The sequence below is a fragment of the Quercus robur genome, chromosome 2, assembly GCF_932294415.1.
Source record: "Quercus robur chromosome 2, dhQueRobu3.1, whole genome shotgun sequence".
NCBI classification, from domain to species: Eukaryota; Viridiplantae; Streptophyta; class Magnoliopsida; order Fagales; family Fagaceae; genus Quercus; species Quercus robur.
Genome location: NC_065535.1, coordinates 60,502,473 through 60,517,436, shown reverse-complemented (window position 1 = coordinate 60,517,436; position 14,964 = coordinate 60,502,473).

The following is a 14,964-nucleotide window of genomic DNA, read 5'->3' as shown; positions in this document are numbered from 1 at the left end:
TCCCCCTTTAAATCGATTCCAACTCCTAATGTATCAAATCTTGACATGTGTTCTAGCAGTAAAAATCTCACCAAATAGAGCTTTAAAATTTATCTGTAAAAGAATTATTTGAAAAAGGAAAACACCTACTCAAACCATGTACCAACTTTCATTGCTCTGGTGAATTCTGTGCATAGAAAAACTGTTGTTTGGAGATTAGGGTTTGGTGTGTTGTTTAGAGAGAGAAAAATTGTACTGCCGTATCTTGTATTTTTTCCCTGTGAATAGTAAAATCCTTGTAATTCTATGAATGTAGGCAAATTTCCGAACCATATAAATATTATCTTGTATGATTATTTTCTTTGGTGAATATTTTTTTCTCTATTTTTGCATCTCACATATCTAGGAATTTCGTGTATATTCCCTACTTGCTCTACTACAAAAGGAAAACCATAAGTAATGGTATTGAACTAAAACAACCAAATGTAGTATAATCATGGCATGTACATACACAGAGAGAGCGAAACAATGGAATAAAAGGTAATCAACTTCCAGAAGTTCTTTAAAAATGCAAGGTCCTTCAAATGTTCATAAAGAGAAATCATACGTAATTTAGCTATGCGATTATTGATGCCATTAGAATGTTACACACCAATCATCTAACCAAATCCAGTTTCTTGAGTAACTTTCAAAAACTTGTCATTCTGAGATCATCTGTTCCATTGCCTTCTTGTCTTACAGTGTTACCGGATACCGCCAAGGAAGATCGAAGAGCTATCCTCAGCACCGTTCCTGTGCTAGCAGGGGAAAGAGGCGCTGTAAGGTAATGGTCACTTATGACATTATGCTTCCTCAACCGATAGGCAGTTTAAGTTGTTAATTCAATAGAGCTTTCTGAGCTTAACTCCTTAATAAAACCCCCAGTAAACTAAGGAGCTTAACTGCTCTAAATCCCCCTGAGGGGGACTTTAGGGGGGTAACAGTCCATAAGGAATACAACTCTTATGGAGCTAACTATTTAATAAATCCTTTACGGGAGGGTAAACAATACCCTCCCCCTCCTAGAGCGAGGGCTGTTACCGCTCTAATTCACCACCGGTCTAGGCAATAGGGAACCTTGAAAGAGCCTGTGTTAAGCAAAGTGCTGTCTCACAAGTTCTTTCAAGGCAGTTAAACAAGTGAAGCGATAAGCGGCGCGCAGGGGGTTTGGGGGAGAATCCCCCATCGCACGAAGTGCAAAACTAAATGAGTTAAACGAGTTAAAGCAGCCAGCTTGAAGAAAAACACCAATGCTTTCTAGAAAATGCTTGATTGTTAGTATTCTGGTTGGATAATTTCAAGTCCTATTCTCATGCCCAGTCAAACTGTTATCATCCTAATATCCCACATGGATTAAGTGTAATCTTAATCATATGTTTATAAACTCTTGGGCACCCTCCCCCTTGTAAGCCAAATTTCAAAAGCGAGTATCACCCATTGGTTTGTATCACAAACACTTGACCTAGATTAATTACTAGCACATTTCTAAATCCATATTTGTCAAGTCCATGAAACATATTGCCAACAATTACATCAATACCTTATTAAAATTGGACTTAAATTGGCTTTTGCACGTTAATTCATTTTTCGTTTCCTTTTTTTCTTTTTCTTTTTCTTTTTTTTGAGAGAGAGAATAAGCATCCATTTAGTATTAACAAAATCTTTAAAAAAAAAAAAAAAGTTGGACCATTTATTTTTTGTAAAATTGGTTGAGTGGAGTATTTGATTTTGGTAAAATTGTTATTGGTAATTTTATTGTTGGGCTAAATTTTTTGGGCTTACTAATTTTTTTATTTGATTTTATATCAATAATTTTATGGCCTTAAGAGGGGAAATACTATTGTTGAGGGTGGCCCAAGTGTAATTTTATTGAACCAAATTGCTAAAGTTAGTACCTATATGTAAGGACCAGATTTGGATCCCCACCCAAATGATAGATGGACTTAAGTCCAAAAAGCCCAAAACAATGAATTTGTAGAGAGTGGGTTGGAAAACTAGGCTTAAACGAGTTGGATAACCAATAGAGTGGGTTTCAATGACAAGAACAAAAAGACAGATTGATTCAACTAAAGAAAATCGTTCTCGGCACAGTCCGAGAAGATCAGTTCTTATATATTCCTCTTAAGTTTGATTACAAGTTGTTTCTTGATTGCTATAGTGTTCTTCTCTTGATTTCCCGATCTCCTACTCTCATTGCCTCCTTCTCCTTATATACTATCTTCCCCTTTCATCTCTACCCTCCACGTGCAGGCCAAATGGTTGGTGTTGATACTTCTCCCATCAACTCCTTCTTGAAGTCTTTAGGGGTAGCTGTAAGGCTAAAAAACACTGTTCAGAGATCACTTCCTCATTAATGCGGCCAGAAAGTTAGCTACAAAGCATTCAATACGGTAGTAGCAGCTTTCTCTTAGATATTTATGAGCTTCCATCCCTCCTATACGTTCATAATTCACGTCCCTATCAGTGAAATTTCTTGGAATGTCACTTTGAGCGATAGGATACACCTCTGGTCTGCGCTACATTTATCCAAGGAGATACTACTCTTCGGACCACCTCCCCCAATCTTTCCATTTACAACATACTCATGGGACTCTAAGCTTAACACCCTCACTACTGTTTATTAGTTCTCGGACCAATCAACGTTCTCGGCTAAGGCCCAAGGCCCAAAATATAGTTTTGGGCCCTTATCCCTACACTATATATACATGTTCTTTTTTTCATCCATTTGTTTTGTTTTAAGTTATATTTAATATTTAGTTGTATTTAAAAGTTGGTATTTCAGTAAAAAAAAAAAGTTGGTATTGGAATTTGTATATCAATGAATATACCAATTGTTTGATTAATTGCAAAATATAAACAATAGGCTATATATATATATATACATAAAATAAATAATGACCAATAATTATTATGACCAAAAACAAAAGGCAACCTTTGTGCTAAAAAAGAATGGAAACTATGGTTTAAGTTTCTTACAACAAAACAACCAATTAATTATAATTGATATAGCTATCACAAAACATTATAATTGATATATATATATATATATATATTTTTTTTTTTGAATCATTGTTTTGTTGGATTTTACTTTCAAAAGTTTTTTTTTTCTTGAATTTATAAAATTTTCTAATACATTTTGTGTTGTAAATATTATTAAGAGAAAATTCATATTTTGACGTGATTCCCCCCCCCCCCCTCCCCTCTTTTTGGTTTGAATCATGGTTTTGTTGGGTTTTAGGTCCTAAAAATGTTTGTTTCATTTTTTTTCTTTGATTTAAAAATATTTTAGATACATTTTCAATGTTTTAGATATTAAGGAAAAAAAATTTGGTTATTGAGAAAGTTTTTTTCTTACCATTTTTTAGCATATTTTGATGATGAACAAAATTTTATAAATAAATGTTATATAGGAATGGATATTTTTCCTACTTTACCTTTTAACTTCTTGAGAAAGATTGTTTTGTTTTTCATTTTCATATATATCTAGTATTAAACTTTCTTGTGCATCATGCAGGTTAGTTTAGATCTAAAATGCAAGCATATATCTCATTCTCAATTTCTTTTGTTACTGCATTTTGATCTAAACACATGAGCATAGATTTTTTTTTAATAGCAAGTTAGCAACCCATCCACCTCCCTAATCATAATGCATGATAGAATGGAAAATTCATTAATTTTAAAATAATTGATATAGATGTATTAGGGTATACTTTAAAATAACAAGAATGATGGTATATTGGTCCCTACATTCATGTATTTCCAAAAATAAGATTATTTGAGATACTTTGGTCAAATGAATTGAGCTATAGATGAGATTATGCCAACCGAAATATCCATCCTTACTAAATTTTAAAAAGAATGTTAGCATATTAAGGTTATGGTTGTAATGTAGGAGATCAATTGCCCAATAGGAATCAAGACTAAATACACTATAATTAGCACATCTCAATCACTATGGAGAAAAATCTTTGCAATTTATTGTTTAGGTCATTATAGTGATTCCCATTAACATTCTAGTTAGTATAATTCATCCAATGACAATATAACTAGGAGTTTGAGCAACAACAATTGTTAGGACACCCACGTTATTGAAAAAAAATTATAAAAAATTATCAACTTTTTCCTTCCAAGTATATTATTCAGCGAAATAGCCAACAAAGCACTAGCTATGGCACCACCTAGCATTGTGGATATGATCAATTTTTGAAACCATTGATGCTCGTCAATGGTTGGAAAATCTTGGTACATGTAAAATAGCGATACTAAGATTACACCTATAATCATGAAATATGTGTAATTTATTTTTATGAGATTATGCCTACAATTAATCATGGAATATGTTTATACATATGTTTGACTTCAAATTAGTTTTTCTCAACTCTACTCGTTATAATTTTTTCTCTATCATATAAGAAAGGAGGAAATTTAAGAATAAAATTTTGGTATGGAAATATTGATTATCTTAAACAAATTATTGTTATTTATATGTTTATTAACATGTTTAGTATATAGTAAGTGCAAAAATTTACCCCAAAGTAGAGATTGGGTTTAATGCCACCTCTTCCTTTGTACTGTGAGCTACTGGGATTAATTTGATATAGCCCCTCCCAAATCATAGCGCATGAAAGAAATGAAAATTCATCAACTTTAAAAATATCGGTATAGAAGCATTAGGGTAGAGTTTCAAATGAAAAAAATGATAGAACATTGCTCCTCACATTCATTTATCTCTAGAAAGAAGATTATTTGAACTACTTTATTAAAATTAATTAAGCTACATATGAGATTATGTCAAATCCAAACATCGACTTTGCGTACCAAGAAGCTGCAAGAGAATTAGTGTAAGATTTCAAAAAAAACTACATGCCTATATTATAGAACATCATGGTAAGATCACATAAATTAAAAAATGTGTGTATTTATAATCTTACATATAGAGGTTTGGGTAGAATAGTATTTGTTGTGGTGAGATGGAGTGCGAATTTACTTATGGTGTTTGTAAGTTTCCTTGCAGTCATGAAGCAAATAGAAGATTGGGGTTTTTTCTTTTTCTTGGGTGACTATGTTTGGTGGGTTTAGTTAACTTTTTGTACCAGAAATTGCCAAAGTTCCTCTTGAGTAGTTGGATAAGGTAAACGATGGTAGGTCAGCTCAAACGTACAATAGAAAACATTGTAGACTGTGGATATTTTTTTTAATTGACTATGAGATAAAGTAATTGGATAAGGTGCACTCTTCCCTATTAGGTGCTTTGGATCGTTTGTTTGATGGTTTTCAACAATTTCAACGAATTCTTTCAATTTCTTATTTAACTATGTTCAGCTTTATGTATTCCACATTTGTTTTTATTTTTAACCATTTGTTCGACTCTAAATTAATTTTTCTTGACTCTACCCCTTATTTTTATCTATCATATAAGGAGGGAGGAAGTTTAAGAATTAAATTTGTTATGAAAATAGTGTTTACCTTAAACGAATAATGTTGTTTATATGTTTATTAACATGTTTGTGTAAGTAGAAAATTTTACTCTAAAGTTGAGAGATTTAGTTTAATGACATCTCCTCCACTTCATTATGAACTATTGGGATTACTTACTTACTGCTACCATTCTCTTTATGAAGACCTTCTGTGGACTAATATTGGGCCATTTGGGCCAATCATATTGGGTCTAGGAACCATATTGGGCCATTTGGGCCAATCACTTACACACATGAATCCACGTACCAGATTATGGGTCCGAAGTTTGGATACAGCTTGGAAAGGTGTTAGGCACCCAAGACTGCTCGACTTGTGGGCCGGCCTCCATTATGTGTTGTTAGGCCATATTTGATTAAAGAGTTTATTAAGAGAGCCCTAATCCTTAATCTAAACATACATCATGCAGTTTGGGAAATAACACACACAACATGTTAAAAATGTATCACAATATAAAAGGAAACAAACAAAACATAATCAAACAAAATAAAATAAACATGGCAAGTTGACAATTAAATATAAATATATAAGGAAAAGATATTAAATAAACTAAATATGGCAAAAAGATAAACATGGAAAGTTGAAAATTAAATAGAAACACACAAGGAAAAGATATTAAATAAACTAAATATGACAAAAAGATTCAAATAAACATGGTAAATAATTAAACATAAACATATTAACCTAAATAAAGTCAAAACAGAATCATATAACAAGTTAAAAAGTGATTAAAATAATAAAAAACTAGATTATGTCTGAATCTGGGGTGCATACGCATACTCAACTATGCGTACGCATGGTTAAACCATTCATACGCATACTCAAAGATGCGTATGCATCTTTTAGCATAGATTCGAAAAATTACAATTTTACATATTTAATTATTCAAAGATTTTAAAACAAAAATCAAATAGGCATGTTAAAACCCTAAACACTAAACTAACATAAAGAAAATAAAAACAAACAATTATACTAAACTAACATTAACTCAATTAAAATGTCAAACTTTACATGGAACTAAAATAATAAAACAAGAACAACTAAAACATATTATAAACAATCTAAAATCAGATTAATACATATCAAACATAATCATGAATATCAAGCAAATCAAATAAAACAAATATAAAAACTATGTAAGAAACTCATGTGAATCCCATTAAACAAAGGAAAAGTTCATGGAAAGAACACTCACCTTGCTTTAGATTATGAGATTAGAGTTTTTTTAACCAACTGCTCAGTGCCTACAACACAAAGATTAGTTTAAGAGGACAAGAATAATCAAAGAACACAACAATGGTTAGTAATCATGACTCAAAAACAAAGTTTAATTGAAAAGGTTTTGAGAAATCAATTTAGAAAAATAGTTACTACCTTAGAACTAACTAAAGAGAGGTTTTAATTTTGTAAAACATGTGCTAAGGTGCTGCCCTGAGGTTTTGAAAAGAGAAAAAAAAAAAAAAGAAAAAAAAAAGGGTTTTAGAGAAGATGGAGGCTAAAAAATCACTCTCTCTAATTAAGGTTTTGATTGGAGACATAAGATGATTATTTATAAGTTAAAATTAGGGTTTTGGGGGGGCTTTTTAATGATCTTTGGACGTGCTCAAGGGTCTATGGGCCGACCACATCAAATAATGGTGTTTTGGGCCTTTCTAATGAAGTTTTAAAACCCAGAAAATCGGACTGCCCAGTCGGCCCAACTTCAAACAGTCATAACTCACTTGATATAAGTCCAAATTAGGAAAAATTTGTATTCAAATTGAATCCCAAGATGTCTACTTTCCAATAAAATAAATCTCACTCAAAAATTCTTTGTAGATCAAAAGTTATGATCAAAACAGTGAGAAAATGTCATTTTCCAGTATTGATTTCAAAGTGATTTGAGCACTTTTGAGTTGTGATTACTTCCAAACTATTGTGAATTATTTAATTACCCTTAGTTGACATATGTCAAGCTCATTATTGGGGCCGGGGACCAAAATTTATTAATGGGTACAAAATGCGGTGTCTACACCTTCCTATGGATATTTTGATGATTCAAACAACAAGAAACTTTTCTTTAATATTACACCATTAGTTTTGGAAACATGGAAGCAAATATAAATCATAAATAAAAATATCACAATGTCGTCCAAATATATTTGCATCACCAATTGTGCCTAAAATCATACAAAAATAAAAATTGCCACCCAATTGATGATTGCACCCATGCCTCCACCTATGGCCCTATACCTTGTTGGATAATACTTGGAGTTCATAATCCACAAAATAGTTCAAGAGCTAGGCGAATATTAATATATGTTTATGTTTATGGGTAAGACTAATTTTACCTATTTTCTTCAAAGTCAAAACCCAAGATAAAAACTAAACATTTTCATCATTCATTAGCTCTTTAGAATGAGCAATGCACATATTTATTTATTTATTGTTTTATTTTAATTTTGGGTATAATATTTGTTATGTTGTCACATTTGGTGGATAATTTCAAATTTATTTGCCTGAAATTGATTTTAGATGTAGCAATCATTGTTGCTATACTCAACACCTCCTTCTATGAATTAATTAATGAGAAGATAGGTAGAAAGAAATAATTAAAAACTACCGTTTGTTTCTACTTCTTGAGCACGGTAATAATGGCAAATGCATCCACTTTGACAATGTTTGTCGTCAACAAGTCATTAGTTAGATTAGGATTAGAAATTGGATGAACGTCAACCCCCTCTATATATTTGATCCTTACCTAGACCGGATAAGAGGGATATTGATCAAAGTATTTTCTAATCTACATTCACAACTTCTTGTGTTTAGGCCCATAATCTTCCAATAGTCTAAACGTCAAGGTTTAATGATACCCAACGAAATGTCAAGGTTCAACCATTCCTTCGTATGTGATGCAATGCTCTTATCTCCCTGGTCGTATCATCCAAGGAATGAATCGTGTCAACCGAAATTTCCTATGGGGCTCTACAGAGTTAGTGAAGAGAATTCATTGGGCTGGTTGGCATAAGGTAACCAAACCCAAAAAAGAGGGAGGTTTAGGTCTAAAATTTGCTAAGGGCATAAATATTGCCTTACTCTTAAAGCTAAACTAACAACTTCATCTAAAAAGGAATCTCTCTAGGACCGTGTGTTGAGATCAAAGTACTGTACCAATAGAAGACTTAATTCTAGAAATGTTATAAAACTTCCTTGTTTCCAAGTCTAGTCAGCAATGAAAAAAAAGGACAAACATTCAATAAAGGCATCAAATGGGTTGTGGGTAGGGATAACAACCTCAAACTCTGGTTTGACAACTATACAACTCATGGTCCATTACGCAACATGATCCAAGGCCCGCTCTCTATAAAGGGCTCTAATTTGAGGATCCAAGATATCCTTAAAGTGGGTTGATGGACACCGCACTTTGTACTCGTTAATAAATTTTAGTCCTCAACCCTAATGATAAGCTTGACATATGTCAACCAAGAGAAATTAAAGAGTTCACAATAGTTTGTAAGTAATCACAACTCAAAAGTGCTTAAATTTCTTTGAAATCGATACTAAAAATGATCTTTGCTCACTATTTTGACCATAACTTTTTATCCACAAGGAATATTTGAGTGAGATTTGTTTCAAAGGAAAGTAGACATCCTGGCTTCAATTTGAACACAAATTTTGCCTAATTTGGACTTATATTGAGTAAGTTATGACCGTTTGAAGTTTGGCCAATTGAGCAGCCTGATTTTTTGGGTTTTAAAACTACATTTTAAGTGCCCAAAGCATCATGACTTGATGTGAACCGGCCCCTAGACTCTTGGGAATGTCCAAAGACCATTAAAAAGCCCAAAAAAACCTAATTTTAACTTATAAATACTCATCTTATGCCTCCAATCAAAACCCTAGTTAGAGAGAGTTATTTTTTTGTCTCCATTTTCTCTAAAGCCCTATTCTCCCTTTTCAAAACCTTAGGACAACCCCTTAGCACCTTTTTTTACAAATTAAAAACCTCTTTTTAGTTAGGTCTAAGGCAGAAACTAATGTTCTAATTTGATTTGTCAAAAACTTTTTTCAATTAAACTTTGTTCTTGAGTTGTGATTCCTAAAACTATTGTTTTTCTTTAATTCCTTTGTTCTATCAATCTAATCTTTGTGTTGTGGGCACTAAGGGGTGTGGACATAAGGGGTCTTAGGAGTCACCACCTAGTTATATGATCTAGGAACCATGAATATAGTGTCCTTTTGAGGAAGAACCTTTGATCTTACTACTAGAGTATGAGTTCGGAGTTTAGGTACGCTCTTGGAAAGGTGTTAGGCACCCAAGACTGCCCACCCCTAAGGTTGGCCTCTCATCATTGTGTCTTACGTCTTAACCTTATTAAAAGCATATTCAACACTTACATCTATACTCACACATGCACTAGCATACATCTAAGCATACAATATGACATCTTTATCCCAAAACAACATACTTATCCATCTACCCAAACAAAAGAGAACCAAACTTATCAAAGAAATCCTAGCATTCATCTATCATGTGAAAACCTATCATACATCTAATACATCTCATAAACCAAACGTCAACAAACTAGAAACCCTAATCATGAATCTAAGCATGTTTCATCACATCCTAAGGCCAAAGCATAAATGCATGGAAATTGCTAATGCATGACTTACTTCTACTTACCTCTCAGCAACACGGCACTTATGGCATCTTGAATGGGCATGTGAATGCATGTTGATGGAATCAAGGCAAGAAACAAACATAAAACCCTAATCTAAGCATGCTAAAAGGTGAACAAGAACTCATGGGGCTTAAAACATATAAAGAAGAGGCTACGCAGAACAAACATGTGAATAGATAAACAAAACAAACAAAAATTAGGGTTTTTGGGCAATGGCATCACGCACGCTAGAATAGGTCTGTGTACGCAGAATCAAGCCTGCATGCGCAGGCTAGATTATGCGTATGCAAATCCTTACCCAAAAAACGTAAAAACACAAAAATAGAGCAGAACTTTAAAACAACAAACTAGCAACCTCACGTACACAAAATATGAAAAGAACTAAAGGGCTAATCTAACCAAACATGTACAAACATAAACTAAGCAAAAAACAGGATTAAAACACAAAAGAAAAATGGAAAAGGAAGAAAAAAGAAAAAAAAAAAAAAAAAAAAGAAAGGTTAGACTCAATACCTTAAACAAAAGCTTTTCAAGCTTGATTTTGACCATTTCCCTCTGTCAAATCTTTTTACAAACCAATAAGAGAGTAATTAGCAACGCTGAACTAAAAGGATTGGGGCCAGAGAAAGTCCTAATCAAATAAAATGGACTTGAGGGTGTTTTGTGAAAAAATCCCTTTTAATTCACTATCAGTAAATCTTAGGTTTTTTTTGTGGGATTTCTATGTATTTTGAAAATGTACCATGTAAGACTTTTTATAGTGGAAAAATAGGATTTGAAACAACTCCCTGATAAGAATGGCAACGGGCCGGGTTTTTGCATTCCCGGACCCGACCCGCGGGCCAAGACCCATGACCCGAACCCAACCCGATTATTAATCGGGTTTTTTTTTTCGGGGCCCAAACCCGCCCTACTGGGCCCCGTTTAGCCGCTTGGGCCAGATTTTGGCCCAACCAATTTTTTTATTTATTTTAAGCCCATTAAGATTTTTGGCATTTGGGCCACGTTATATGGTAGCCAAATCAATCCAAATCATAGGTTAATCATAAATCAATAAATCACCTGTTAATTATACATCTATAAATCAATAAATCATAACTAAAATCACCAGCTAAACATAAAAATAAAATAAATCCAACAAGTCCAAGAACAAAGTATCACAAGTCCAACAAGTTCAAGAAATTAAAAAGTTACAAAACAAATCCCACAAGTCTAAGAAATTAAAAAGGCTAAGAAATTACAAAATGTCTTATCCTCCACAAACCAACAAATTAAAAAGGCTAAGAAATTACAAAAGGCTAAAAAGGCTTAGAATAATTACAAACCAACAAATTAATCCAACAAGTCTAAGAAATTAAAAAGGCTACTAAATTAATACAAAATGTCTAATCATCCACAATTGTGACACAACTCCCATCCTCTTCATTAGGCTCCCCATCATCAAAAATTGATTGAAGTGTACAATCTCCAGACATAGTTGAAGAACCTACAACAACAATGAATTAAAAAATGGAATAAACTTTTTCAAATTGTAACTAGCAAATATAAAAATACAATTTTGATTTTATAAATAGAAATTAGACAATTGCTAACTGTTGATTTCACTCCATAATCAATTATGAGCACACATCATTGCCTCTATAGTCTTGGGATGTAGCCTACTACGGTGTGGATTTAAAAGTCTCCCACTAGTGCTAAAGGTAGATTTTGAAGTAACAGTTGTGACAGGAATGGGTAAAATATCTCTTGCAATCCTTTGTAAAGTAGGATACTTAAAACCATTACTTTTCCACCATCCCAAAATATCAAAATCTTCACTCCTCTTCAACACTCCCTCATCAATGAAATGATCAAATTTCATTCTAGCACTCCCATGTTTCTTTGAACTACTTGAACTATTGTTCACAAACAAATCAAAAGATGACATTGCCCCATTCAACCTAAACTTCATTTGTGCCACAAGGCTTGAAGTACTTGCAGGAATATGAGAATTTCCTTCATTATCTACAAGAGACTCATCTATATCTCCATACTCATCAAGCAAATCATAACAAAGATTCTTAATTTTTTCAATCTCCAAATCAGAATTATCACCATAAATGTTTGGATAATAAAACTCTAATAACTTCATCTTATATCTTGGATCTAAGATAGCAGCAATAGCCATAACAACACTAACATTAGCCCAATAAGAATTAAATTTAGTAAGCATGCTTTCTGCTATCGTACTTATCATCTCATTTGAAGATAAACTCCATTCATTCAATGCAATTTTCAACTTACACACCAAAGTAAAATACATATTAGTTGTGGGGTACTTACGACTAGAGAAAAACTCAGTCGTACTATGAAACAACTCCAACCTCCCACAAATATCTTTGGCTAACTCCCAATTATAATCATATGGTAAACAAGTATAAGATGTTTCACGTTTAGCCAAACGTGAAAAAACATCTTTATAAAGCAATGCAGTAGAAACATTAAGTAAGTTGAATTCCAACGAGTTTTACAATCTAAGACTAACTCTTTGGTGCATTGAACACGCAATTGACTGCATTTTCTTTAAATTTCTTCCTCCTTTTTGGTGATCCAGTCCAATAAATCACACTATCACGAATCCTTTCAATACCATCACCAATAAGAGACAACACATCTTGAACAATCAAATTCAAAATATGTGCAACACACCTCATATGCAACATAGACCCACCCAACATAAGAAAACTAGTATCAAGCTTATTCAAGAGAAGTCTTATCATGACATCATTAGTACTACAATTATCAACAGTTATTGTAGACAGCTTCCTATCAATGTTCCACTCTAAAAAACAATCAACAAGGACTTCAGCAAGGACATCTTTTGTGTGTGGAGAAGGAACATAAACAAACCTAAAAAAATAATATGAATAATTATAACATAACTCAATAAACATTCTAAATGTAAAGTCTTTAACATTCAATTTATAGATAAAAAAATTACCTTAAAACCCGGCTTTGCAACGTCTAAGTATGATCAATAAAATGAGCGGTAATGACCATAAACCCTCTCTTTTTGTTACTTGAAGTCCACATATCAGTTGTAATTGTCATCCTACTTCCATTCTTGTCCGTCATCTTCAAAGCTTTCTCCCTCTCATTATCATAGATTTTAAAAATGTCACTCTTCAAAGTATTTCTTGTGACAAGTTTAAACATAGGTTGAAGATCAGCCACAAATTCTTTAAACCCAATATGGTCAACCATTGAAAGGGGATATTCATGTAGGATGACCATACAAGCAAGCTTATTCCTCACTCTAACTTGATCAAATTGGTAAGTATTCAAACTCATAGTTCCATCCACCTTATTTTTTTGTATAATTAAGACTTGTTGTCTCATATCCCTTATATCTTTAAACTTCATCCGTGGACATCTTGTTAAATGATTACGCAAATGAGTTGTACCTTGACTAGACTCACCCAAGTAAAGTTTGTTACAATGATGGCATTGGGCTTTAACTTTTCCATCAACTTTCTTCCTTGTAAAATGAGACCAAACATCTGAGGTAGTCTTTCTTTTTTTACTTGTATCCAAGTCCTCATTTGTAGGATCTTGCTCTCCCTCTGTCCCTTCTTGTTCCTCTACCTCTAAGTCTTCTCCCACTAAGTCCACCGTCGGGGATTTCGAATTCCTAATTGGTTCAGAAGTTTGGGAGTTAGAATCAAAACAAATTATCACAAATTTATTATTACACATACTCATTGATTAATAGGCACAAATTTATAATTACACAAATTCACAAATTCTATCAACGCAATCATAATTAAACATGATTAACTACAAATTCAAACACTTACTCGTTGTTTAATGGTGATCCTGAGGGTGAGCTGCCAGGCAACAATGGCGAGGGTGATCATGAAAATGGCGAAGGAGACTGCATAGTTGGCAAGGGACAACGTCCGGTTCTCAAGGGAGAGCCACTTGGTGAGGAAGAACTAGATTTGTTTGTGTCTGTGTTTGTGTCTTCCATCTCCGTTTTAGGGTCTGCATTCCCAACAAACACAAAAAACAAACAATTTCTTCCATTAAACAAACTATGCAAAAATGAGAGAAAGAACAGGAGAACAGAATGCTTTGAGACTTGAATCAGGTGAAAGATATGTGTACAAAAATTCATTACCATATTTCACACTTAGTTTCACTGATTTCAACATCCCCAATGTATTACTTATCATCAAATCCAATCCTAATTACCAAACAAACAAAATCTCCACACACACACACACACACACATATATATATATGGAGGGTCCTGGCCCTCATTAGAAGCAACACAGCACTTCAATCCAATATTTCCTCTTTACTCAGTCATTCCAAATGTTTTTTGTTTTAAATATATATAAAGTGCTCAAACAAATTGGATCTGACATGCAGGGATCGCCCAACTTATATGCCAATGAAGAAGACCCCAAAGTTATCACATGAAACAAGCGTAATGATCAAAGATAATTTAAGGTTGTAGGTTGTTTCCTTGAAGATTATATGCATTAAGAAACAGGTATATACTATGTTCCATGTTTATTCACATGCACCTCACACTCTCAAATTTTCCTAAAGGAATCATTTTTCCTAAAAGAAAAAAATTTTAAATACCATAAAACATGCAAAAGCATTAATATTGAACTAATAAACAAATAAAAAATAACATATTAAGCCTACAAAATTATAAACCAAACTGAAACATCAAAGAAGACCCAAAAAAGAAACTTTAACATAGTCCTTAACTGAACCCCAGGATAACAAGAATCAATCTTAAATTTCAGTGACCACA